Below are 25,673 nucleotides of genomic sequence, written 5' to 3'. Positions count from 1 at the left end.
TAAGATATTAAAAGTATATACATATTAAAATCCCCATCGTCATCCAGCATATGTGCAGTTACAGTTTCCCAAATATTTTCTTTTAAATGTGTATTTTTGTGACAGAGATAACTAGGATCATACATGGTTCGTATGAACTATGTTTGTTTTATACTTCCAAACTCAGCATCTCTTCATCAATGCCTGCAAAAAGAAGTTTCTTTTGAAGTTGTGAGAGGCACTCTTGGAAGTTGTTGTGACTGGATTTGATTAAACCTTTAGGCCTCTCGGTATGAAATAAATATTTTGATAAAGATAAGAAATCTGCTTCCCGTTCTGTTGAAGTACCAATAAGTTGCATCCAAAAATTTATTTAAACGGTGTTAGTTTTGGGGAATATATAGGAATTATGCTCTAATGTTAGTTACTGATCTGTCGTTACTATATTTTAATTTGACAAACGGAGCGCAGAGCTGACGGAGTATGTGGAATCTGGGGGTAAGCCTATAGCAGCATAACTATAGTGATAGCTCAGGATTTAGCTCAGCTTTATCAAAAAGGAAAGTTTTAAGCCTTGCCTTTAAAATAGACAGGTTGTCTCGCTCACAGACTAAAAATTGGTATTGATAAGGAGTATCATCCTTATCAATAAAAAAAGTGAAGGTAGCTACTTCAGGTCTCTGATGATGGGTCCAGCTGACAGGCTGAGGGGCATTAAGAACAGCATCAATGATTTTGAACAAAACGTGTGGGTTGCGATGATTTAATTCAATGAGATCAGTCAAGTATTTTCCTTATGCTTCTTTAACTGCACTCCGATAAGTATGCCATTACTAAGGAAATGGAAATGAATCTGCAACTTGTCTTTCTTCTACCTCCTTTCTTCAGCTCAGAAATGTCACCATCACAGATCTCCAAGTTAGGCACAGATAAACCATAAAAAAGGACAAGGTCTAATGTGTGTCCATGTTCATGAGTGGGACCAAACAGCCACTGCACCAAGTTAAAAGAGTCATTAAGCCTTAAAATATAATTCACCAGCGGCTTATCTGGACAACACACATGAATATTAAAATCCCCAACAAATATTACACGATCATACCTTGGTAAAATTTCAGCCAGTAGATCTGAAAAGTCATTTTTAAAGTCTTTACTGATGGTCGATATATGACTGCGCACATCACTGGGTTGGAGCGGCCCCACTCAAAGAGAGTTACTTCAAAGCTGAACGGTGAGGATAAATAGAGCGCAGTTTGCATCTAAAAACAGACTTAAAACCACTGCATTCCCTCTTCCACGACCTGATGTCCGTGGAGAGTTAAAGAAACAGCAGCCAGATGGTAAAAGTTCAACTAGAGCGCTGCACTCAACGGCACAGTGCTATAATGAGTTCTGAAACCAGATTGATACTATTCAATAAGTTCATTATGTTATAGCCAACTTGTTTGGCAATTACTTTCGCAAGAATTTTAGATAAAAAAGGAACATTAAATATAGGTCTATAATTGACCAAGTTATCTGGGTGAAGAGACGGATTCTTAAGTAAAAGCTTAATTACACCTACCTTAAAAGCCTAAGGCTGATACACCTGTAACAGATATGGATTAATCACAACTAAAATGGATGAGGAAATCAGAGGGAATACTTCCTTAAATAGCATGATTGGAACTGGATCTAACATACAAGTTGAAGGCTTAGTTGAAGACAATAGTTTTTTGCTGAATCTGAAGCAGTCTAAACCCGGTTAAGATACTTTGGCTACTTCAGATTCTGCCTCACCTCCCAGAGACAAATCATTCATAGTTAGAGGGGTGCTAATTATCTTATTTATAACAGAATCAATCTTATTTATAAAGAATCCCATAAAATCATTACTGCTAAAAGCAGGTCGGATGAACAGTTCAACAGAGTTGTGGCTCTTAATGATTTTGGCAACTGTATTAAAAAGAATAAAAGTTATTCTTATTCTCCCATGTTAATAAGGAGAAATATGCTACTTTTCCTTTACAAAGGGTCATCTTATGCAGTAAACTATTCTTACAGATTAGGTAGGATTCCTGTAGGCATGTAGAGCATCATTTTCTCTCCATTTTCCTAGCATTTTGCTTCCTAGTGCGCATCTCTGCATTAAACCAGGGAGTCAGCTTTCTTTTTAAAAAGTTGTTATTTTTCAAGGGGGCTGCTTTGTCTAAGGCAGTATACAGAGAACTACCAACTTCAAATTCTTGACTGCCAAAAACCTGTCTGTCAGAAATTTTAAAATAAAGTATTGCTGTAGACCTGCAGAGAAATGTTCTTACTGTTTGCTGAACGTTGGAAAACACAGTAAGTAAATAGAGAATGTTCCAAAAATTGTATTGACAACCACTGCTCTGTTGGATTTTAGATTACTGTAAAAGACACAAACCAGCTCAACAAATGGCTTTATGTCTTAGTATCTTAGATATAGATATATATAGAGAGATATAGACAGATTTATTTGACATTTTGTTTGGAACAGCTCTCTGGACAATTTCATCTTTCATCAAGTGAAGCCTTGAAAAATAGTAACAAAAAAATAAATATATAAAAGCAGTAATATAAACATATGACTGTAAATTTACAGTTCTAACATTTTTTGTTTTTTTTCTCAGTATCTTAGTATCACAATAAAAAGGTCAAAACCTTTGTTATGTGGACACTGGACCTCTGGGGAATTTCCATCATGCCCTAGATTGCAGTGTTTGCCTTATCCATCATTTGATGTTTTTTTTTACATTGTGAGAAGATGCATTATCTAGCTGAAAGATGCTGCTTCCATCAAAATGTCATAACTTGTGTTGGAGCTCATATCATAGGTTAGCGCAATTAATTAGTCAGATCGCTGTGTTGTATTTCCTGCTGCCATTGCTTTTTCTCACATAAAAGATGGACAGGCTCCTGGCTGTCTAAATTCATAGAATCTTTTTATCCACATCACATAACTGTTACATTTCTCACTCTTTCTCTGTACAATCACTGAAATAGCAACAGCTATGCCTGTATTTAGATAGAGAAGGGTGTGAGTCAAAAACACCTTTCACCCTTTAACTTAGAATGATAACTTTTACTTTTCAGATGTAGCCTTCAGAAACTAAAAATGTGTTACAAATGACTTGGTTATAGATTTTGTTTTTACTAAAACAACCTATGCCAAATACTTGGCTCATTTTATTACACTTTTGACTCTGAGTTTATCCTTTTAGAACAATATAAAAAGTGTTATTTAATAACTGCAAGCTTGTTCCTTCTTTATTGGCAAGGCATCTAAAAAGAAATAACCACATAAGTGCACCTTAAAAAGGCTCCACAGGTATGCTCAGTGCTATAAGGTGTGAGCAGTATACCCACACACTACTTAAAAATAGAGAAAGTCCTCACAGTCCTACACAAAGCCTCACAGCAGAGACCTCTCTGTTGAAACGGGCTACAGCCTTATGACTCTTATCCAAAACTTCAATCGCAGTTCCCTCCTCCTCCTCTTCTCAGCTCCTCCTCTCTTTTCTGTCTCTCTGGGGAGGGGATTTTGCTTCTCTAAGCCTTCTATCACACTGAATATTTCACAAAAGCAGCTCTTTTTTTTCCTCCCAGCTCACACACACAGACTCCTGGCTTTCTCACGGAAGACTTCTCACTTAGATTTTCTCTCACAGTCTTCACATCTTTTGTCTTTCATGCTTTGTCTAAGTCCCTTGCCTTTTTTTTTATTTAATTTCATCATCTCAATTCAGTTTTCTCTGAATATTTCTTGTTGTTTAGCACCTGTGCTCTCTATTGACACTTACTCTGAACCTAACACTGCTGCCTTTTACACACATTTACATGATTTCATGACTTGCCCATAAGTTCATTTCAAAGATTTAATTGCTCTGTATTGAGTACTCTTTCAATTTTTTACTTTTTGCTCTTACCTGTTATTGCACCTTGTAGAATTCAGCAGCAATGCATCAGTTTCCATGTGCTTAATGTTTTCAGCATCAAGTATGACTTAATGCTGCAAAGGCCAATTTAAAGCACCAGAAATGAAGCTTATGTACAACAAAAAAGAACAAAATGTGTGAATTTTTTTAGCTAATCTTAGTTTTCCTGTAGTAATTACCTTAATGATGTTAAATAAGGAGGAAGTGTTCCATATATAATAGTAATTGAAGATAAGCCATTCTCTTTTTTTCAAATAACCTTTCTGTTTACCCCTTATCTGTATACCCTAGAGCCTTAAGAATTTTATTTTGCTCTTACAAATTAGACTTGAAATTATTTTCATCAAAGCTTGCTGATTGCCTGTGTGTTCTGTGATGCATCTGAGATTATGGTGCAATAATTACTCGAACTTCTTCAAATGCTACTAGAAACGTCTTGCACAGAAAAACAGGTGTGACTCTTATCAAAATAACTTGGCTCTCGCTTTCCCCTTTTCCTTTTCTTATATCACCTCCGTCTTATTGTAAAAGCTGCTATGCAAGTCACTCAATATTGAGAAAAAAATCTATAGATGAATATTTAGGGTTCATAAAGAAGAGATTTCCATAAAGTTCTCAGGAGTGTGATGACTAATACAGCTTGAATTAATTAGATCAAATTGTACTCTCACCATGTATATCCTGAACATTTTGAGAAAAATAAAGATGAAGTTCTGACCTTTTTTTTACCAATTAGTATTACATTAACCAACACGTAACTACAAGAAATAGGCTCATGTTCTTTTCAGTAAATACATTGTCATATGCAGAGGCTCCAACAGCATACACATTATCCTGTCAATATATCAGTTTTTGACAATGCAAATCTGGAAATAGTTTTGAAATATCTGCCACAACTGTATATTCACACTCAATCATGTCTAGTAACCAAACGTCAATCATATTATGTGTTGCTTCCCTCATTTTAGTTTCACTCATCATTTTTCATATTCATAATTCTTCACATGCTGTAGTTTCCCTTTCTAAATGACCTTTTTTATCTTTTAGTTGCAACATGTCTGCTAGTGTACTAAGATGTGGGGGGACAATTTGCAAGATTTTGTCATCCTAGTAGTTTTTTCTGGTCTGTTCCCGTGTGACTGCGACACTATCCATGAGAGAAATATCTACAGCTATGTTCAGATGTTGAAGCTTGGCCTGTATTTCCGTGTAGCCCTGTTTCTCTCACTTTTACTAACAGTATGTCCTCTCTTCATCCTCTGACATGGAAGCTGGCTCAGAGCTCGTCCACCTGACTGTGTTTTCTGGACAGGTTTTGGTTGACAGTTACCTTTTTATGTGTCTGCTTCTTGTTGTATGTCTCCTTCTGTCTATTTGAATCCCAGTTGACCTAAGCAGATGGCCACTCACAATGAGCTTGGTTCTGCTGGAGGTTTCTTTCTGTTAAACGGGAGTTTCCTCTCCACTGTCGCTACAAGCATGCTTGGTGTGAGGGATTGCTGTTAAGTCAAAGACTTGATGCAATCAGCTGCTTTTCTTTCAATAAAGAACTTGGAACCACTCTGATTGTATGGAACCACTCTGATTGTATGATCTGGTTGAATTCTCTCTTTAAAAGGCATTCAGATCACCCATGCTATGGACTGGTGTTATATAAATAAACTCAATTGAAAATTTAATAAAGACTGCTCAGTCTTTTAGTTGTTTCAGTCAGGCTTCATTCAGGATTACCCACAACTCTTTAGTATTGTAGTTGTTTCTGTTGTTGTTTTCAATTTTGAATTAGTGCAGGACATTCATTTGAGTAAATACACCATCTGATGCAAAGATGGCTTGGGATTATGTGTTAATCATGGGATTTACTCAAGCAATGGGTGCTTTTATTATCTATCCATCCATGCAAACATGCATACTAGGGGTGTTGAACCTTTTTAATGCAGACACACCGTTTTGCCCAGTTACATAAAACATGTCTAGAACAATGAAGAATGACCATTTTGCACTCACTGGGGTAAAGGCTGCCACACAGTTGGTTGTAGTTTATTCAATCGACGTCATCATATACTCAAGGCAGACTGAAAGCAAATTTCCTGTAATGCCTGGACAGAATCTGGAGACCCTTTGATTCAGCCAACGCAAGTAGTAAGCCTTTGAAGAATTTATTCAAAATCAAATTAGTGTTGCCGATACAGAAACTGGCTGGATCTGGGATCACTGTGGGGAGGAGAACTTGGAACAACTCAATGGTTTTGAAGGTGCCCTTGGTTGAATTCTAGTAACCTTTTCTGAAGTTGAGAGGATGCACTGGCTTTGACTATTGATCCCAGTGGCTTAATTTGGATGATCCACTCATCCAAATCTTGATGGTGCTAGACAGGTCTAAGGCTAGCTGGGGAGTTCTAGTCAGTCTGAGAGGTCATCCCATGAAAAGCAGTTCAGGGGGCAGAGGTTTCTAAAAGGGCTAGAAGAGAAGGAAATCTAGAATCCAGCAGAGGGAATCAGTAACAAGAGGCACACAACTGAGCAGAGGGACAGAGGCAAGAGGCAGATCTGAAGTCCCTCCTTGGGTAATACATGACTGGCAAAACAAAACAGGAGCAGAGGCAAAAACACTAGAGAAAAGGCAAGAGATTGATGTCCAAAGATCAGAACCGAACAGGAGTATCTGACAGGTGCAAGGCAAGCAGGAGAAAATAAGAAAATATGAATGAGACAAAAGATCAGGGAGCTGGACCAAGAATTGGTAGAATGTTTACATACAAAAATTGCATTCAGTAATCTGGCAGTTGCCCACTGGGAGAGCCAGGAATACATAGTTTTTCCTCCCACATGCAACCAACAACTCCTGGTAGTTAGAACTGCCGAAGGTGTAACTGCTAAGCCCTGATTGTCAGGGGAGCAGGGAGAGACATCATGGAACTGCACACAGTAGCTTCACAGGCATCAACAGACAGGAAGTAGTACATGGCTGATGGAAATGTCCCATGCAAAGCTTAATTTTTAAAGGTGCATACCAGGTGGCATAGAAAAAAACAATTGGCTGTAAAGTTCTGCTTGGCAGGAAAGTATCCAAGCTGTTTCGTTTGTAACACCAAGTAATATTATTATACAGTTGACGTGGCCAGGCAAAAGCTGTCAATCTGTACTGCAATGACAAGTGTGCTGCATGTTTATACTGCCATCTTTTCTTCTGTTTTTCTAAAGCTGCAAGGCAAATTATTTCTTCACTCTTCAGATGGTGCAGTGGCAGAAGGCAAATGTAGGAATTCATCTACGGAGAAAGAACATGGAGTCTAGCTCACTTAGTTGCACAGTATTCTTAACTGAATATTGCAAAGAATCTGCTTGTGTGGGCTGAATATCAATCCCAATAATATTTTTCATTTTTGAAAATGGAAAACATGGAAACCATTTTGTATTTACCTCAAAATTAATTATGTGTGTCCCTCCCTTTTTGTGTTGGTTTGTCACATAAAACACCCAAAAAAAACTGGGAAATTAGTGACTGAATGTGAAAAGCTCCAGGGGTATGACTTTCATGATATTTATGGTTTTTCACATTTTCTGAATGGCTTTCTAGATTACTCTCTAATAAAGCTTTACAGGGCATATGCACACATAATCGTCTGGGGGAGTTGGCTAGATTAGGTGGAACATGCAGAAAAATTTTATTGGCTTTTGAATTATACCACTAAAAGCTGAGCAAACCACCTGGACAACGTCATGCAATTCTAAGAAGTGATTATTGGGGCATAGTTTCAGTAAGCCTCCCAGCCCAAAACAAGATGCAAAGCGATTAGCTAATAAAGATATTGCTCTCAATACTGGAGTTGAAAGCAGCATGACAGAGTAAGCAGAGAGAATGAGAAAGAAAGGATCTTGTGCTAGTTTCACAGATACTGACTGACTATTTTAACACTTTTAGGTCACATATCATATCATATTTGTTCTTTGGTTTCATTGCTCTTCTTGGTTTGCTTTATATTACAGTGACATTTCCAATGTAACAGCACCAAGATGATTGTACAAACCAAATCATTTCTCTGATTTTCTTTAGGAATAAAACCCGCTTGTTTTGTCCAAAGAGTCCTGTTGAGTATACATGACCCCAAAAAATCAGGGGAACAATTTGTACTGTAGATTAAGGTGACCTACCAACTGTTTTAAATTCATCCTTTACTGTTTATGCTCTTTGGACATAAAATCCCATAGTGTTTGAATATAGCAATCCCCTTTAATTCTAGGTATACTTTGGGTTTCTATTATCTATGGACCAGTATGAGATTCTTAGTATGTATTTACTTGAGTAAGAAAAAAAAAAAAAAATGAAGCCCATGAATTTCATCAATTTAGAACAGAACAATCCTCATTATTTCTACTATTGTTAAAATACTACAAAATATTCATCATGGATTGCTTATTAAAATTTTTTTAAAACAATCAAACTTAATAAGTCTAATCAAAATAAGAGTGTTTATTGTTTGGATGTGGAGAAAATGATGAAGCAAGTGAATTAGAATAGCATCAGCTAAATTTATCAGTAGTTAATTTAGCTAGCTGCAAAACAAATTTGATTAATCTTGACATAAAAAAAAAATTCTTTATCACTCTCTTTTAGCAAGTTGACCAGCAGCCTGCAACTAGTAGGGGAAAGGGCGGGCTCTATTGCTCTATGGTTTATGGAGCCTAACAAAAGCTCTTGAGCTTCTATTGATGTTGCATTTAATTAATTCTGTTTTAATTTATTGGAACAATTTGACATTTCACATAATATTTGCATAACATTTCATTTATTTAAATCTATGTTTTTACTTTGATTTACATTTTTATGGGTACCTTGATTGAATTTGTTTTCATGTGCATGAAGGGCAACTTTCCCCCTTTCATAAGAGGAAGGGAAATAAAATACAAAAGACTTCAACCTGACAGTTTAAATTGATTCTTCAAAACTGGTAAATACTAAATCTAAACCATCATTTGAGGTAAAATCATGCAACATTTAGAAATTCACCCAAACTGCTCTTGTCTATTCTGGAATTAAAACCATTTTCTAGAAAGCTACAAAGTTCATTTTAGCAGATTGATAAATAAGTCATATAGAAATGAAAAAGGTTTTTTTTATAAGGGAAGCAATATTTACAATGCTATATCATCCATGTACAGTGAGGAGATATTCTCTGTAATTTAAGTAATACTACATACACATTTATAGACAACTTTTATACTGGACAAAGATAAAAAAAATAAAAAATAAAAAAAAATCGTATACTTGTATTAATATGATAAATGTAGAGGAAGTCCTTACAACGAAGCAATTTCCATGTTGTTTATTTATTTATTTTTTTTCAGTTGATGGAGCAGCTATGGCTTAACATAATGGATTCCATATTTCCCAGCTGAAGCTATTACTGACCATTGTAAATGTTAATAAGAATCAATGCCTCTCATTTAGTTGCATTTAGTTTGAGCTGTCACAGTTATATAACATCTTAGTGGTGAATATGGAACATGCAAGGAAAATTAGTGCAAGGCTTATTTTAAGGAAAAGGTGCAGGAATTTTGCAAAAGTGAGGAAATGTGTACGTTTACTTTGCTTCTGAGGGAAAAGGCTTGAGAAGTAAAATTCAGAAGTAAGGAATTAAAAAAGGTTGTCTGAGTGTTTCATTTAGTCTTACTTGGTTTTTGTAAGTGTGTATGTGCATATCAAGTGAGGTGAGGATTGAGCCTCTCCATTGAAGTCTGGGACTTCTGGAGAGGCACTTTGTGCGGTGTATCTGAAGGCCATGTTCGGCCACAAAAGGAACGAATTAATGGAGTCGTGATCATTGGAGATAGACACAAATGCATTCGCTTGTGCAAAGAAACATACGTGCACAAATGCAAATTAGCATTTAGAAATAAGCTTTAATTTATTCTCCTAAGAATAAAAAAGGATGTGTCCTGTGTTTAGATGTGTACTTGTGCATTTGTGTTTGTGTGAGATTGGCTTGTGAGTTAGTTCGGAGCAGGGTCTGTATTTGTTGACCTAGAATAAAACATGAAAATGAGTGTGTGCATGTGTGTGTGTTGGTGATGGAAACTGAAAGCTTTCCTCACAAGTGGATTAAGTGGAAACAAAAGTGCTCCTAAACACATAGGGAAATTGAGTTGGCTTGTAAAAGTAGCATCCGCTGCTGGTCCCTGAAGGAACTTGAGTTTCAAGTTATTGATACATTATGGGGCAGTAACGGGTTTTACTTTTCCTCTCAACCTAGCAAACAAAGCTCAGAAAATGGATATCAGAGCTCTGTGCAACCCAGTAAAGACTGCTGGATTTTTTTGAAAGTAAAAGAATGTGACAGAGATTTAATAATTTCATAACTCTGTACCTTTGATTTAACAGGTATCTTTGCAGCTCCCTTGAAAAACAAACTGGAACGTTTAGCATGTATGCCTGCACCTCATGTGGCTGTGTCCACAGTAAACCACCACATTTAAGTTATCTTTTTTTTTTTTTTTTTTTTGAATTATTGGATGAATACAATTGTTTTTTAATAAATAAGGTTCTATTTGGCTTTTTTGATGTTTTTTTGTTGTTGTAACATTCTAGTGTATGCAAAAGCAATCTCTATTTTTCTTCATAATTCTGACCGCTTGCATAAGGTTGCAAGACTAATGCTTTTTCTTGTCAAGAAAAACATCCAAAATCTTGCATGTTAAGCTTAACTGTGTAACAGTCAGATAAAACCAAGATTGAACTTTCTTTCAATAATTTCAAAAGGTGTGTTTGGTAAAATATGAAAAAGATAAAAAAAAAAAAAAGCACCATACTCTCATTGAAACATGGTTGTGGCAGCCTATTCCTTTTTCTACATCAGAGCAACCCAAAGCATACATTAAAAAGTCAAAAACAAATGTCTCATCTAGAATTATCTAAAAGCTGATAAAAGTCTCAGCCAGAGCCCAGACATAAATCAGACCGAGAATCTGTGAGGTAATCTGAAAATGTCTGTCCCCTCAGGAGACACCATCACATTCTGACAGATTTGGAGCATTTTCTGCAAACCAGGCTATAGAAATATGTGCAAGTCAAGATGTATCTGACCCTAAAAAACTGAGAACTAATAATTGAAATAAAAAAATCTTAAGAAGCCACAACATACTTTGACGTTAAAAATGTGAAATTTTAGGCAACCACTTCAGTTTTTCTAAATTATCGTGTTTTTTTTTTGTATTGTACAAATTCTAGGTCACACTTAAAGCTGAAAAGGTTCCATCTTAAAGACCGGCCGTTGTATTATCTACTGTATGCATATATATTTATGCTTGAATTCTGATTTGTTGCTTCTAAATATCAAAGCTTCATTTTCATGACATAAGATATACAGATCATTAAAAAAACTCAAAACATTTCTACAACCTTTTCAGCTTATCCGGTACATTTGCATAAGCTTCTCTGTAAATTAAGCATGTGGACTAGCAGAGAACAGACATTTAATGCAGTGAATTCATCTTTAAACTGACTTTTGTGTCTGCTTGGCATGGCAATTTGTTTCTGCATCACATACTTTTCACATAATGTCTTCCTCCTTTACCTGGCATGAACGAGCAAAGCCAAAGATATACTGTAGTTTGTGTTTATGGTTGTTGATGTTCGACTTATGAGCATGTTGCTAAATCAAATCATTATGAAGGGCCATGAAAGCAGCATTGTTCTGGTCACACTGAAAGACGTGGCTCAGACAAAAACTGTAGACAGAAAGAGGCAGTTTTAAGGCATGTGTGCTGAGTTGCATAGCAACAACTAACAAAAGATTTTAGCATGTGTCAAACACTTTTATTATTACATCACAACTCCTCCTCAAAGCTGGCATAAAATGGAGGGCCAGCAATCCACTTGGTCATAGGAGGGTGACACTGTATTCTGTTAAATGTGAGCTAAATTTGAAGTGTTGCTTATAAGAATGTTGTGTGACTTTACAAAAGCAAAAAGTAATTCCTGAACAAATGTTTAAACTATCTGTTGATCAATGGTTTGGAAATCACTTTTGTTTATTTCAGCTTGCAGGGCTGAGGAAGAGAAAAAAGAAATAAACTGTAAAGGATTACAAAAATTGTGAGTAAAATCAGTTCAGTTTGTTTAGTGTTGCAGATACTAATACTTCCTTCATTATATTGTTAAGCAGGTATACAATATGCTAAATCAATCAGTTTTTACTCCTTTTCTCACCACTGTAAGGTATCAGCTGTGCCTCTCCTTTCAACAACTAGAACTGTGCATTTCCATATACATGCCTACGTCTTGGTCTGTCATCTACAGTGAATTGAGTAATGTATTATGCTTATGTGCAGAACACATATGCAGTCAGATTGTAGTGGGGTTTTTTTTGTTTTGTTGTTTTAATCAGAGATTAGCTGTCAGAATCTTGATAGGATAAAGTTAATGGCTTTCTTTAAGTGTTTGGTCTACATAGTATAGTGGGTCTGGTTGCCTTGCTATGTTTGGGGCTTATTTCCCCCACAGCATGGAGACAATAAAGCTTTGACACTGCACTGTAGTACAATAGATTTTATTAAATTATGGCAATAAATAAACATTAGGACAGTCAGCAGAGCATCGTGATAATGGAGAGAGACAGGAGAGAGAAACAAATGATGTGGAGGGAATCAGGGAAACCAGAAAAAATACTGCAACATACAACACAAAGTTTGGATCATTGTTATAGTTTTACCACTTAGCAGTGTCAGTCTTAGTGTCTGTTCTTATTAATTTTTTTTATAAAATTTCCTCAGATGCTATTTTTTATTTTAATGCATGTAGCTGTTTTTGGGTTAGATGTTACCTTCATGCAAATATGCTGTGCCTGTTCACATGTAAATAAGTCTGTATGTCCTAGTGTGAGTGTTTACAAAAAGTCTACATTGTGTGTCCAGGAATAGAAAACCCTAAAAGTTCATGTCTTTCCTGCATAAGTTTATCTTTGAACCAGGTGATAGTTCAACATTATAACCCTTAATTATTACTCTTCAGATAAGAGTTTCAATTTTTTAGGTCTCCTTTTAATTGATATTACTTTTAATAAACTTCATAATTTCTTGTATATGGAGACAGATAATGAAAGCAACATAGCAAATGCACGTGTGCTTTCTTCAGAAAAACATTTCACAGCCTCTAATGAGATAGAAATACAATAAGCCTGTGTGTGCGGCTTCATGTTTTATGCAATATTTTGTAATGCATTCATGATTGTTATACTTTTCCCCTAGCTTATGATTTTCTTCTTCTATTCCCTGTGGTTTTCACCGGGCATGTAGAGCCATGATTTCTAGTTTATTTAATGTTTCAGTCCTAAATGTTGATTAATGACTGTCTTTTGCTGACTGCTTTTGGAAGAAGCACTTCTAATGACTCTTTAGTGTTACACGAATGAGAGAAATTAAGTTTTCCTTTTTTCTTTCTGCCCTGCAATTGACATGGCAGCCTGTTCAGTGTGCACCCCTCCTTTTGCTCAGACTGTTAGAGATATGGAGCAGCCCCACTGTGACCCTTATGGCCAGGTGATATAGAACATTAGTGGATGGATAGTTTGTCTCTTACTGCATCAAATCACATAGAAAACAGGTAAAAAAGAATGTTTAGCAGAACTTTAAAGTAGTGGTAGGTTATAAAACAGCACCAAAAGCTCTAAACATCACTTGGCTCAATATTCAGTCCATTTTCTGGAAATGGAAAGCAAAGGGCACAATTCCAAACCTACCAAATTCTGGCTGGGCATCTAATCTGACCAGCGGGGAGAACATTACTTAGAGAGGTAGCAGAGAGGCCCATTGTAACCCTGGAGGAGCAATAGCCAGTTGATGTTATTGCATGAACAATGCACTGGACAGGCCACTCTATCTCCTGCCCCCCTAAACTAAATGCAGGAAATAAACTACATTGTGAGATGAAATAAAATGCTTTGCTGTCTTTCAAAATGTGACTAAGTTGTGAATATATATATATATATATAAAACTCCAGGCAGTCTTTTCTTTCTTCACGCTCAGGTCCTCTACCAGAGGCCAGGGAGATTGAGGATTCTGCACAGTATCTTTGCTTTTACCAGAACAGCATTTCCAGGGATCTGCTGTAACTTCTCCTCCAGTTTGGGGGTCACTGCACCCAGTGCCCCAATGACCACGGGAACCACTGATGCCTTGATCTTCCAGGTCTTACCCATCTCTTTTCTGAGCCCCTGGTATTACTCTAGTGTAATTATGTTCCTTGTTGATGTTGCAGTCACTTGGTAATGCTATGTCAACAACAACGGCTTTCCTCTGCTCTTTGTCCACCACTACAATGTCCAGTTGGTTCACCATTACCTTTTTTTCCATCTGTATCTGGAAGTCCCACCGGATCTTGGCTTGGTTATTCTATACCATCTTTGTAGGTGTTTCCCACCTTGACCTTGGGGTTTCCAGCCCATACTCTGCATAGATGTTCATGTACACTATGCCAGCGACTTGATTAGAAGAAGATGGCAGAGAAAGCTTACATGGATGTAAGCTTTCCCTGCCATCTTCTTACATCCTGCAGTTATGTACCGGATTGTCTCAGGGGCCTCTTTGCACAGACTACACCTGGGGTCCTATCTGGTGTTGTACATCTGGGCCTCTATTGCTCTGGTGCTTAGGGTTTGCTCCTGTGCAGGATTTATAAATCATGGAACATTTTAATTTTATTTTTCAGTACAATACACTACACTGTGTATGTGTGTTTCATGAAATCACATTAAATTTCCTGAAGATTGAGATTGCAATATGAGTTGTTGTAAAAAAGAAATATGTTGGAATACTCAGTCCAATGCTCCATCCGGTAATGAGACAATTTTATCTAACAAACTGTTGTTATATTGATCTGTCTTTTTACTATATATGGTTTTCTTTATAACATTTTCTGTAAAGCGCTCACTCAGTGGTCCAACCACTGTACTGTAACTCATTGGACTAATCTATGACCCTTTCTTTTTGTCTTTTCTTTTACTGCTGGCTCGCTGAGTTTTAAAAAAAAAACTATTCCACTGGTGCCAGAGCCATTGCAGCTCTTAGACAGGGTGTAAACAAGAGCAAGCAACATTAAATTACACATTGGTTAGGGTTCATTTGGTGTTGATTCAAATTCATAAGAAAAGCTGCAGAAAATACTGTCACGAGCTCAAAACTGTGTTTTTACCTTCTAAAAGCATTTGTATGTTACATTTCAATGTGTGAGTTTTCAGCATTGGATTGTGTCTAACTCCAGTTTCTCATTGAGTGGGAAAAGTTAGATATTTAAACACACACTTGCAAAAGAATAAAATAGCACTTTCCATCACCTAGTCAGTGTGTGCATGCAGTAAGTGTGCAAACGCCTGGAAGTCCTGCCTTGGGCGATCATAGTGTCAGAAGGCACAGCTATGGCAGATAGTGCATCGTTTTAAGTAAGCTACAGGGAAACACACATAGTTTTGAGTGCTGTACTCTCTGGCCCTTCTCCCTATGGGTGCACTTACTGTGTTAGACCTGCACATGTTCACCCTAATGAGGGGACTAGGGGACAGACCAAGAGAGGATGGAATAAATGGTGAGCAAGGAGTGTATATTATGTTTCTGCAGTGTTTAGAGACAGGTGAATCCCTTTGTTCAGAGTCAGCCACTTTGCTTTGGAAGGAGAAGTGTAACTAACCAAAACAGTTGGTGGAAACAAGTTTCTGTTTCTTTCTTTCTCACTGTCTCCTAGCAGATGTGTTGAATTTTTATTAGGTGGTTTTCTTTTTAAGCCTGTTGCTGGCCATGTGTATGCCCTGCAGTCACACACTTCACAGAAAAAACAGACTTAGATAAGGGCTCTGTGAGCATTGTGGAAATTAGTGTTGATCCCAAGCTTCAAAAAGACCCCAACCTTACCTCTACAGAGAAAAAAATATATAATAGATGCAACACACATGCTTTTTAATATCAGTTGTTTTAGGCTTTCTTTGCATTTTCAATGAATTTGTGTTTTTTATAACGATTGTCGATCTTGTGTCCTAATCTTAAATTCAATGAAGTGCAGTAAGGCACTAAATTGGTCCTTCTTCTGTTGTCCTTTCGTGTCTCTAATTTATTTCTTCCTATGTAGTCTGCCATACCTTCACAACACTTTTATTTGTCCTACTTTCATGCTGCAGGCTCCTGAATAAGGACCAACTTCAAGAAGAAGTCAGTATGAGACACACAGTTTTGACCTACTGAGGCAATGAGCTTAGTGAGAATAAGTGATTTGTTTTGTTTGTTTGTTTGTTTGTTTGTTTGTTTGTTTGTTTGTTTGTTTGTTTGTTTGTTTATATAATTACTGGAGATTTGATTTGTGGGCCAAATTAAAGATGATGGCAACGTGGAAGTGCTTTAAGCGTTGTGTTGGAAATGCATTGTGTTATTATATTCTAATTACACCTGATGCACATTATGTAATGAGAATTTAATAAAACAAAATGTCGTTTGAGAGATTTCAAACCCTAGGCATTCTGATCTTGGATGCAGAATTGCTTTCAGTCTTGTGTTAAGATCATAGATGATCAATAAGGAACAGGCAGTAACTGTCACACCCGTTTTTACACAGCTGAAGAGGCACACACTGATTCGCACGCAATAAATGCCAAGGTAAAGGCATCTTGCTAATCTTATTAAAAGTGTGAAACTGGATGGAAATTGCTTAATTACTGTTTTTAGGGCTTTTGGGACGCAGACAATTTCCTTCAATAATACGGTAGGTGTGTGTGCGTGTGGTTTAATTATCCTGCTCATATATAAACACACTAAAACAGAAATGGGTGCATAAGAAAAATGGTAACATTAAAGTTGGGTTTAGAGGTTTGCTTATAATTATGTTTATATATGCATATCTATTTAATTGCATTAGTTTTAGGGGGAATCATTACAAATCATTTCAATTAGCACTTTTTAATTATGGTTACTGTTGTTATTAATGTTACTCTCAAGTTACTTGTCTCTTAGCAAGCCTGCTCTTCTCACACAGTTTTTAAAGCCATCAAATATTGGTTTATTCTTTTTGGCACCAACTTGGCTTTGAGGCACACTCCACACATTTTTACAATAATAGAAGAATGGGTCATCTCTTTTCCACCTATTAGAACACTGTTCGTACCACAAGCACCAAGATGTGGATTTGTTGTAACATTTTTGTAGAATTAGTCCATCCACTTTGTTAAAGCACCAGGTTTTTCTAAGACAAGTTAGTTAAAATTCCAATTTATCTTACCATGAAACCTTTACACTGGAGACACTAGGCTTATCTTTGAAGAGAGCTGTAAATTTCAGTTCAGCTTGAAACATAGATTTTTTTTTTTTGAGGAGAGGATTTTACTCCATTTTAGATAATGGTGACATTTCCAGCTAATAACAAAGTGTTATTTAGAAGGTTGTTTAAGAATGCATTAATCAGTTGTGTTCTATGTTAAAGTTATCTTCTAGATTTTGGAAAAGTGGTGACAAATGAGAAATTGCATTTCCATAGAAATTTAATGATTTCAGATCTTTAGTGAGTTCATTGGAGTTTAACACCATATTGAGTATTAAAAAGTCTGTGGATGCTGCAAACACAGCTTTGGGGTGACCGTGGCTAGAGAGGTAGGAGTTTGTCTTGCACTTTAACTCGAAAGGCAAGGAAAGGCAAGTTTATTTCTATAGCACAATTCAGTACAATGACAATTGAATGTGCTTTACATAAATTAAACAATGACATAGAAGGAAAAAAGAAGAGGAATAAAAGCAAGTAAATATGAAAACATGATTAAAGCAGGTAGTAAAACAAATTATCTGGGCCACTAAAACAAACTCATGATACCTCAGTTAACGGGTTAAATTCAACAGTCAAAGGCAGTTCTAAATAGATGGGTTTTTAACTTTCTGTTTAGAAGAACTCAGGCTTTCAGCACTTTTACAGTCTTCTGGGGGTTTGTTCCTCTGAGCTAAAGGGAGCCAGTGTAAGGACTTCAGAACCGACTGATGTGTTCTACTTTCTTAGTTCTAGTGAGAACACAGGCAGAAGAATTTTGGATCAGTTGCAGCTGTCTGACAATATTTTTAGGCAAACCTAAGACACTGTTGCAGTAGTCAAGTCAGTTCTATTACTAAAGATAAATGCATGAAGGTTTTTTTCTGAATCCTTGCTTGGACATTAGGCTACATTCACACTACAGCCTGAAGTGAGCAAAAAACGATTTTTTTGCACATATTCGACTCGTATCTTATATTTCGATGATAGTCTGAACAACACAGATTCGATTTTTTCCAATCTGACACACGCCACTTGGCTATCTGGTCCTAAATCCGATATGATTCAGATCTTTTCAAATGTGACGTGTCTAAACGGCCAGGTTGCATTCATCCATTCTATTTGCCATTAATACCCAAAAGAGGTCACTATTCTGCATCTTGCTGTGCTGAGGCAGCTAGAAAAACAAAACCCATGGCAGGGGATAAAGCAGAGAGCAGACTTTATTTTCAACCTTCTTGAAAACATTGTGTTGTTATGGCACTGGCTGAGGTTGGAAGGGAAAGGAAAGATTGCAAGATACATTCCAGCACTACCATCCATGTTTACTGCAGTAAACACAGAGCATGCTCGCTTGTGACGTCATTGTGTCCTCTACTGCGCATGCATGACACTTAAGTTATGTGAATGCAGTTCACAAATAACATCACATACAACTTGCATATATTTGGAAATTTAAACCATAAAAAAGAATCGGATTCGACAAAAATATTGGAATTGAGCATTCCAGTTGGTGCTGAAATATCCCCGGCCAGCTCCTCCCAGCTCCCTCCAGCTTCCACACCTTCTCGAGCATCGTCTGTCGCTGCTGAACCTGCCGATGGCACCACTGCTGCTTCGATAGCGTTGGCTTCTTCAGCACAGGGGGCTGCCACCTTCACAGCATCGTTATCATTGTCCTCTTTCTCCCCTGAGCCGGAGGGGGGTCAAGTGCTTCAAGAGCTGGAGGCAGTGGTGGCAGCTCAACAACAGCTGAGTTGGGGTGAAGCCCAGACGGCAGGCCCCTGGTGCTCAAGCGTCGGATCCTCTTCCACCAGGGTAGAAATCCCATTTGGATGCTGGGATCCTGTCCAGATCCGTCTGACATCACAGCTGCCAAGCAAACATGAAATGATGTGCATTCCATAACTACATATAGTGGCTTAATATCACAGTGTTTTTTTTTTTTTATTACTGCTGCTTACCTTATCAAGGCTGCACTTTAAAAAATGAGGTTGTCTAGAGAGCTGTTCTAAACAAAATTTCTTTTTGTTTACACTTGTGTATACAAAATGACAAAATAAATCTGTCTAAGTCTATTTAGGTCTACAGTGTGAACATAGCAAATGTCCTTTAATCCTGAAGGTCTGAGTACTCAGTGGTTTCTAGCTGTAATAGCTGAAGCTGTGTGCTAACCAATGATATGCTGGTATAGATTCTCAGTCATCCAGGTCATAGTCATTCCAAAAAAGGTTTTAAGAGAATCAATCCACTGGACTTTGTTTCCAAGTTTGAAGACGTTTCTCTTCCCATCAAGGAAGCTTTTTCAATTCAAAATGTCAGAATTGGTGTGTCCAGACGAACACGCATGGATGAAGACAGACAACCTATTTTATTGTCTCTATTATCTTATCTTCCGGCTAATTCCCTTTAAACAAGAGAGCTTATTGCTTGTACAAAATTCCAAGTTCCGAAAATGCTAACGACAACCTGTTTACACATCAACAACATGCTATGTTCAGAGCAACTGAAATTCAGTTTCTTTCTGGCAGCAAGTTGTTTTCACCACACCTTGTTGCCTAACTGAACTGAGAGGCTGCCGTGTGATTAGTTCATTATTTCTTTTACCTAATGAGCAATTGGACAAATGTACCTAATATACTGGTTAGGGGGACCATGTGAAGATTAAGGATAAAACATATACTGCATTCCCACATCAGCAGAGCCTGCTAATGCTAATTTTCCCATCCAAGCCAGAGGCTTCCATGATTAATTCGTAATAGATCTACTAAGTCAGGGTTTAGTTTGAACCAAGGCAGAAGATGAAAGAGCTGCCGGGGCAGGGAAAGGTGAAAGAGTAAGAAAAGACAGCCAGTAAGGCAGATATAGACAGAAGGCTTTTATATAAAATGTTCCTGCTGTCTGCTTATAGAATGACACACCTGATACAGGCAGAGTGACAGGTGAAACACTAATGAGGGCTAGATCGAGTCAGTTCATATAAGCTAGAGAAGGTTAGATCCACTGAGCTGTGTGTGTTGGGTTTGCACGTGTGTGTGTTTGGGTGTACATGTACCTGCAGTTGAGTGAGAATATTTTTTCACCGCTAAAGTGAGGACTTTATTGTAAAAGCAGGACCTTGTCCTGGTTCTTAAATTTTGTTTTTTTTGGTCTAGGGGTAAGGTTTAGGACTAAGATGTTAATTAGATTTAGATCAGGGTTAGCTATGAGCTGCCATAGCCAATGGAATTGGATGAAAACAAATGGAAGACCATGAAAGTCAATGCAGGGTCCTCAATATGTCTGTAAATACAGATGTATGTGTACGTGTGTGTGTATGCAACTAGGGTTTTTAGCAGTGACATGAAGCCAGACATGCTAGGCCTGTCAACTCCTGTTCTCTCAGGGGGGAAGCTTCTCATTCTTATCCTGAGGCTTACATTGACATACATAACAATTAATTTTACCAACACATGCTCAAGCCCACCTCTTCCCATTACAGCGAAGATCCAAAGTACCCTTAAATATACTGCTACATCTTTTAATCACATTGTGGAAAGACCAGATATTTTTTGCCATGATGCAGGTGATGATCATGTTGATTTATAAAACTTACTGTGGAGCATCTGTCTGAGAGCAGCAAGGACATGCTGTCACAACTGATTCCTTTGCCTGACGACATGAATAGACTCTGCAAAAGTAGCTTCACATGGAAGTAAGTGAATTATTTACATAACACATATTTGCAACTACAGCTTACAAAAGTTGGAAAAGCTTAAATGAATATCAAATCATTGTACTCCCTTAAAAGTAAGCTACATGTATATACAGAAGATGCAAAGGTGAAACAGACATTTTCTTTATTTTTTAAGAGATGCACTTAGAGCTGTCTTAATAGGATAAGATGTATGAAAAGCACAGGCCAATAAATAGAAGATTTTTGATTGACCTTGACGCCAAGCCTCTGACAGGAAGAATCATTTCACTTCATAGCTGATGAAAAGATACCTTATTCCATTTGATTCATTTTTGAGCCCCGCTGCAGTCTATACATAACACCTGTGAACAAGCACACAGACACCCACAGATGCAGGAACACGTACAACCTTATTTCATTGAAGGTGGTGATGATAAAGTGTGATGTTGTGGATGGCTGGAGGTGGCTTCAAGTCTTAGCTTATTTGTGGCTGCTTGTGTTAATGGGATTTACGTTTTAAAAGTACAATCAGCATATACATTATTTATGTGTCAGTTTTCTAAATAATAGTACATGACAGGATATTATATTATTGTTTATTACAATGATCGCTTTGAATGCATAATGTGTCAAAGTAACTTAAACAATCAACTGTTTTGTAGCATTAAGTTGATCCTTTTTGGGATATTAGATGTGTTTACATGCACAAATTTAATAATTGGATTAAAACAAATATTCTAATTAATAACTTCTAAGAAGAAGAATATAAAAAAATCTGATTATGAAATGTTTACATGAACCAGTATTTTATTTTATTTATTTATTTTAATAAAAGCACTTTAAAATGCACAGATTGGTAAATTTCCATAGAAGATGAACTTCTTTAACTGTAAAAAGTAAAGAAAACAGCATTGCAGCAGTGTGTTGGCCTGGATTACTCTTAGCATCAAGAATGGACCCATGCCAGATTCTGAGAGTGGCTAAGGCCTTATTACTTCACATTAAGGGCTTAATGTGGCAACAGACCACTTGCTTCTTCCGCTATTATGTATCCTGCCACGTATGGCAAAACACATAATTTTACTCTCTGATAATGCATTGAGATGTTGGTTAGATATTTTTGATCTAATGTGATTCTAAATGATGCAATTTTCCTTGGAAATGCAATAGTCTCCAACATGATATTTTGACCCTTGTGCAACCAAGTATTAACTTAACGCATTATACAGAAAATGGGGATATGTCTCAGCACGACCCTATTTCTGTAATAAAATTACACTTAATTTGTCTCATAAAATATTTAAATGTTTGGAGAAACAGAATTTTAGATTCCAATAAGCTGTAAGCTACTATCACCAACATGAAACTCCTCACCCATTTTACTTTGTGGGTTATTATTTCAGGAGTTCAACAGTTTAACTACCTGAAGTAATTCATTGATCAATTAGCACTTGAGTTGTTTTCTTATTTACTAATATGGACCTGTGTCCTGCCTGACAGAGGTCTTCCTGCATCTGAGACAAGTCTGCTTTTGTAGATGAACAGAATTTTTGTAAGGGTTCTGCCCTCTTTTATGGTTTATTTTTATTTTCTTTGTCATTTTGTGTGTGTGTGTGGGGGGGGTTGATTTTTTTTTCTAGCTGTCTTGAGTTACTCTCTGTTGCCCCCTTGTGCCTGTCTCCTTTCCCCTAGGTCCCTTCTAGTCACTTCCATCCACACCTGCTCCATATCATCTGATTACCCCAGTCTTTGTTCTATCTCCCATATGGGTTTGTTGTTGTTTTGTAGTTACTTGGCTCCCTCTATGTGTTTTTCCATGGCATGTTCTGAGGTTCTTTTTTTATTTCCGCCTCAGTCTCCTGATTCAATCTACAAAACTCACCTCTGCCTCCTGATCTCTGCATTTGGGTCCTCAAAAACCTCCGCTCAACTGTGATAATTTTAAATCCAACCAGACTTCAGATTTGATATATACAGAAGCAGAGAGCAGTTGTGTCTCTGCGATACTTTTTCACAGTGGTTTTCTTGAGAAAACAAGTTCATTCTCTCATTATCTAAATACAATGAAAGCCATTCTCTCATTATAACAAGATGCATGGTGAGTGTAAAAAACTGATTACATCCTTCAATTTTAATATTCTTTTTTGTTTCTGCATTTTTTTCTCCTACTTGCTTTGATTCTGTTTTATTTTCCTATATTTTAATCATGTAAAGCACTTTGCATTGTCTTTGTACTGAGGTGTGCTGTACAAATAAATTTGCTTGCCTTGCCTTGCCTTGCCTTCAATATCACAACAGTGGGAAATTACTTAGAAGTAAAGGTCATGGCAGCCTATGTCTAGTTTTATAAATAATCCTGTGTTTAACTTTAAGGTAACGGTGACGTTGTTGGTTTGATGATTTGCTTCCACTTCTGATTCATAAGCAATTACACAAATGTCTCCGGGGCCTTAGCACCAGTGTCCTGTCCCTTGGTCATGTCTGTAACAGGTATAAAATGCAATAATCCCCCAAATTAGTCCAGATTAAAGATTTTCATTAAAAAAAACTGTCAGATTTGTTTCTATTGTATTTCATGGAATCCAATCGTCCACCATGACCTGACAATGAGTGAGAAGAAAAAGGAAACTAAAAAAAGTGATTGTTTGCGCAGACTCGGTACCACAAGTGCACAACTACAGGCACTGCAGGCATGGATGGACTGGGTATCCAGGGCTGTTGGCCAACCTCATTCACTATTTATACAGGTTAATCATCTTATCTCTAGAATCAATACATGTTTTCTCGTGATAACAAGATACTTACCTTGTTATCTTGAGAAAACAAACAAATGTTTCATGATTTAATTTCTTTACCTATTAATATTGTTTTTTATATTGTATTTGTTTGTCAGATTAACAATCAAAACTTTTGAGTTCACTTCATTAGAGTATTTTTTTATCAGAGTGTAAAAGCAATTCTTAAGAAATGACATGCACAAGTTACCATATTTTTTTAATGATATGGAACAAAGGAACTTATTCTAATGATACGTTTCACTCTGAGCTTACATCCACAAGTCAACCAAAAGAGCAAATTCTCATGTGGATGTAAGCTCAAACATTGGAGCAACAAGTTGGATTTTTTTCAAGCAACTAAGAACATTTAACATTTATGCAAAGGTTATATCTGTCTGTCACCTGCTTCCTCAGCAGCATAACAGCAACAGACCAGCAACAGTAGTTGCTGGTCACTTGAAATTTGTAATGCAACATAGAGAAAACGTCCATGGAAACATGGAAAGTACTTAATGATTTCATAGGCAAAATACACAATTATAATATATAATTAACACAATAATTATTTTTGTTAATAATTTAATTGAAGATGGAAGTAAAGATGTGATAAGGAAGAAACAGTTAATGATTTTAATAATCATTTTTGCTAATTTAGGCTTTAACTTAGCAAAGGAAACTGTACCTACAAAAGATTATGGAATAAAGACTGTGGTTGCTTATAAGCCCAACTATCATAAAATATTGAACATTTTTAAATATTTCAAAACTAAAAAGTTAATCTATTAGAATGGGTTTGATATCCATCTATAAATTTTCCTCCACTTATTCCTCAGGATCATAGTAGGGTAGGGTTGGGTAACTAATGTCAGCAGCCTATCGGCAAAAGGCAGGATATACCCTGGACAAGTCATCAGCCAATCACAGGGTAACACAGAGACATTAAACCATATGCACTCAAACCTAAGTACAACCTTTTAGAGATTTCAGTTAACCTAGAGAGAATATGCAAACTTCATCCATAAAGACCCTGGGCTGCAAATATAACCCAGAACCTTCTTACTGTAAGGCAATCATGTTGAAACCCGCCACATCATGCAGACCTGGGTTGGAAATGTTAATATGATTTTTTTATTAATTAGCGAAAATTATTATGGAAAACATTGTTGTTCTGATTTTGCAATCATTCCTTTAACAGACAGGTAGCAATACGTTAATCTAGAGGGAGGTTACTTCATGTTAACAGAAAATTAAATATAGGGTTCCCCAAGGGCCTACCGTAAATTACTTACGGTATGTTGTATAAAAATGTTGTTGATACTACAGTTTAATATTATGGCCAAATTTAATAAAGAGTTGGTGATGACGCTGGTGGAGGGAAAGCAATTTTAACAAATAACTGGTTTGATGTGAAAAAGTGATAGACAAATATATTAAGAGTAAAATTAATGATAATGAAATAGATTATGGTAAGTCATACAATTTATCAGCATAATTACTGAGTGCAAACCACGTTTTAATGTGCAAGGGGTAAAAAAAACTATTGCAGCATTATATAAGTTGCAATGTAGAACAAAAAGGCCTTGCATCTACTGTTTTCTCATCACTACTTCATATGGAAATGGGATTTAGAGAGATACCTGCAAGTCTATCTAATTTTGTTTCTCTGTTTAAAAAAAAGGCTAAAATATTTGTCTATTATGCACCTTATGATGCACATTTCAAAAGACTGTTTTGTTATAACTAAGAGAACATTGTTTATCAAGAAAAGGAGTTCAATTATGAAATATTTGCATCGATGAGCTAAAACAAGCTATATTACTATTTCTAATAATTTTCTCACATGACTAATCGCATGAGTGATAACCCGATTATGGCTGCACACGGGAAACATGGCTTTCAGTCCTTTTAGAGTGACTGCCGCTTGTTCAGGATTAGTGTGGTACCTTTATGTGCTTTCCAACTTTTGGGACAGCCTTTCATAGCATCATGAACCACAGAATGTGTCATACATTCCATTATCACTTCCAGCTTG

At 36.7% G+C, this 25,673-nt stretch overlaps 1 protein-coding gene across 4 annotated transcripts in view; it reads left to right on the top strand.

Annotated features, from left to right (window-relative positions):
• The window catches only part of LOC107087024 (caM kinase-like vesicle-associated protein), a 69,114-nt gene that overhangs the window by 23,912 nt on the left and 19,529 nt on the right, over positions 1-25,673 (top strand). For 2 of the 4 annotated variants that reach the window (XM_015378358.1, XM_015378357.1), the window contains one exon: positions 16,083-16,113. The exons of the other annotated variants lie outside the window; for them this stretch is intronic. The gene's annotated coding sequence lies outside the window, so the exon portion shown is untranslated. The remainder of the gene's footprint in view (positions 1-16,082; positions 16,114-25,673) is intronic. 4 annotated transcript variants of the gene reach the window in all.

The sequence above is a fragment of the Cyprinodon variegatus genome, unplaced genomic scaffold (assembly GCF_000732505.1).
Source record: "Cyprinodon variegatus isolate N-32 unplaced genomic scaffold, C_variegatus-1.0 Scaffold171, whole genome shotgun sequence".
Classification (NCBI taxonomy): domain Eukaryota; kingdom Metazoa; phylum Chordata; class Actinopteri; order Cyprinodontiformes; family Cyprinodontidae; genus Cyprinodon; species Cyprinodon variegatus.
Note: the sequence above shows the minus strand (reverse complement) of the source record. Positions and strands in the feature narration are given on the sequence as shown.